This window comes from Sus scrofa, unplaced genomic scaffold (genome assembly GCF_000003025.6).
Source record: "Sus scrofa isolate TJ Tabasco breed Duroc unplaced genomic scaffold, Sscrofa11.1 Contig2647, whole genome shotgun sequence".
Lineage (NCBI taxonomy): Eukaryota > Metazoa > Chordata > Mammalia > Artiodactyla > Suidae > Sus > Sus scrofa.
This window is the reverse complement of record NW_018085143.1, coordinates 25,849-28,312: the sequence shown is the minus strand read 5'-3', so window position 1 is coordinate 28,312 and position 2,464 is coordinate 25,849. Positions and strand designations below refer to the sequence as shown.

Below are 2,464 nucleotides of genomic sequence, written 5' to 3'. Positions count from 1 at the left end.
TGTTGCTACACGGCAGAAAATGAAACAACACGGCACCTCAATGAACACAGAGACAAACAGAAAGGACAGTGTCTGACGAGCCACTGAATGGAAAGACAACCCGCAGAAGACGCTATCTGCAAACCTTACATTTGGAACAGGGGCTCATGTCCAGAATCTGTGGGAAACAACGCCAAATCAATTGACCCAAAAGGCAAATAACTCAGGTGTAGGTGAGCGGAAGCCTGGGAGACCGCCTCCGTCCAAGAAGACAACAGACAGCAGCACACACACGGAACGTTTCCCAAAGTCACCCACCACAACGGCAAGGCAAAGCAAAGGCACAACGAGCTATCACCTCCCTCCTCGTAGGACGCGGAGTGTTTTCAAGCGTGAACAGGTCGTCTGGGAAGATGTGACTACCTGGGACTTCTGTACGCTGTGGGCGGGAAGGTCAGCTGGCCCAGCCAGGACGGGAAACACTATGGCAGGTCCTCAGGAAAGCTGCCCACGGACCTAGCACGGGACCCCGCAGTCCCACTGCTGCGTGGACATCTAAAGGAAGAACCATCGGTGTCGGGTAAAGAGACCCGCCATCCCAGGATCCCGGCAGCGCCACACACACGAGAGCCCAACAGAAACAGAGCCCCAGTGCCCACGGGCACACAGACTGAGAAAGACAACGGGATGGATACAGCCCACAGAAACCCTACCCACTGCAGCAGTGCACAGAGAACTGGAGGACATTACTGATCGATTCGTCTCGGGGTTTGAGGGCGGCCCCCGCGGCATACGGAAATTCCCAGGAGAGGCGGCAAATCAGAGCTGTAGCCACCGGCCTACACCCCAGCTGCAGCAAAGCTGGATACCAGCCGCGTCTGGGACCTCTGCCGCCACTGAGCAAGGCCAAGGGTCGAACCCGCGTCCTCAGAGATACCACTCGGGTTCATGACCACTGAGCCTCGACAGGAACTCGCTGGAGGACAGCATTTCAAGCGAAGCAAGTCAGGCACAGAAGGACAAAGACTCTCTGATGTCAGCGCATCAAGGGTTGACACACCACTCCTGAGCAAGAGCTGAAGGGTGGCGCCAGTGGGCGGAGGTGCGGGTGGAGCACAGCGTTCACAAACTCTCGGGACACTCACCCTGAGGGGCTCGAGTCCCTGGCACGTGTTTGAAACAACGGTATCAAAGTCCACAAGGCAGAGAGGGAAGCGAAAAGGAAAAGAAAGACCAACAGAGGAAGCAATGCCTTTCCCCCAAACCCTTGCTCCCAGCCGGTTGCCGGGCAGAACGAGGGAATGGACGGTTAGCCTGCGTCACTGAGACTCCTCAATTAGAACTGCAGCTGTGTGGTCTAGCCACACTGCTCCCATCCACCACCCATCCAATTACATCACCAGCAGCCCTCCCACCACCCTTCCCACCCCCTCCACCCCCCGGACGTGTCCCCCGACACTACCCCCCATATAAAGAGCTGCCTTTCGTCCAGGGACCCTAGAACCTGGGGTGGCCCTTCTTGGGAAGTCCGTCTCTTCACCCCATCCTTCACCCTCATTCCCAGGAGGAACCCAGAATCAGGGTGTCTCTGCAACCAAAGGAGCAGGAGAGCCCCCCACCCCGCCTCCCTCGCGGGCCCCCCCCCCATTTCCTCAACACCTGGACTTCTCCTCAGCAGAGCCGGGCTCCAGAATACTCACAGATTTCATCGTCCGCCCCGTCCACCTGTGATGAGACAAGAGAAAACACGGTGAGTGTCACAGCATCCTCTGCACTGCGGCCACAGGTCTTCCTGCCGTTGGGGACCGCAGGCACGCAGACAGAAGGCAGCGTTGAGTCCGTTTCCCCAAAAGAACACGGCGAAGACCCCTTTGGAAAAGGCGCCAGCTTTTCATGGAAGATCTCCCAAGTCCTCGTACATTTAACAAACATTCAGGCTTCTTTGGCCTTCCCATCGGGCACAGTGGTTAACGAATCGGACCAAGAACCATGAGGTTGCGGGTTCGATCCCTGGCCTTGCTCAGTGGGTGAAGTATCCGGCGCTGCCCTGAGCTGTGGTGTAGGTGGCAGACGAGGCTCGGATCCCACGTTGCTGTGGCTCTGGCGTAGGCCGGTGGCTACAGCTCCGATCAGACCCCTAGCCTGGGAACCTCATCTCCATATGCCGCGGGAGGGGCCCTAGAAAAGGCAAAAAAAGACAAACAAGACAAAACAACATTCCGGCTTCTTCAAAGACATATGCTCCCTACTGCACACTTGGGAACTGATGCGGTCCCTTTTGCAAATGCCCCGGGAAGGAGCTACTGCTTGGTACCAAACTTGGACTCAACAGTCCTCCGCACAGCAATCTGCATATATCATCTACAGTGGACTTTCTCAGATTTCCATTTCTGAAGGAGGTACATCCAAGAAGAAAGGAGGCACCTTTTCCAACCTCACATCAAGAAAGGTGAGCTTACCTTGGGGCCAGGCTCGTCTTCCGGCT

At 56.5% G+C, this 2,464-nt stretch overlaps 1 long non-coding RNA gene across 1 annotated transcript; it reads right to left on the bottom strand.

Annotated features, from left to right (window-relative positions):
- Window positions 1-204: 204 nt before the first annotated feature.
- On the bottom strand, window positions 205-2,464 carry LOC110258646. Its single transcript, XR_002341213.1, has 3 exons — window positions 2,439-2,464; window positions 1,680-1,704; window positions 205-534 (listed from the first exon to the last, which is right to left on the bottom strand). It is a non-coding gene; the product is annotated as an uncharacterized LOC110258646 (long non-coding RNA).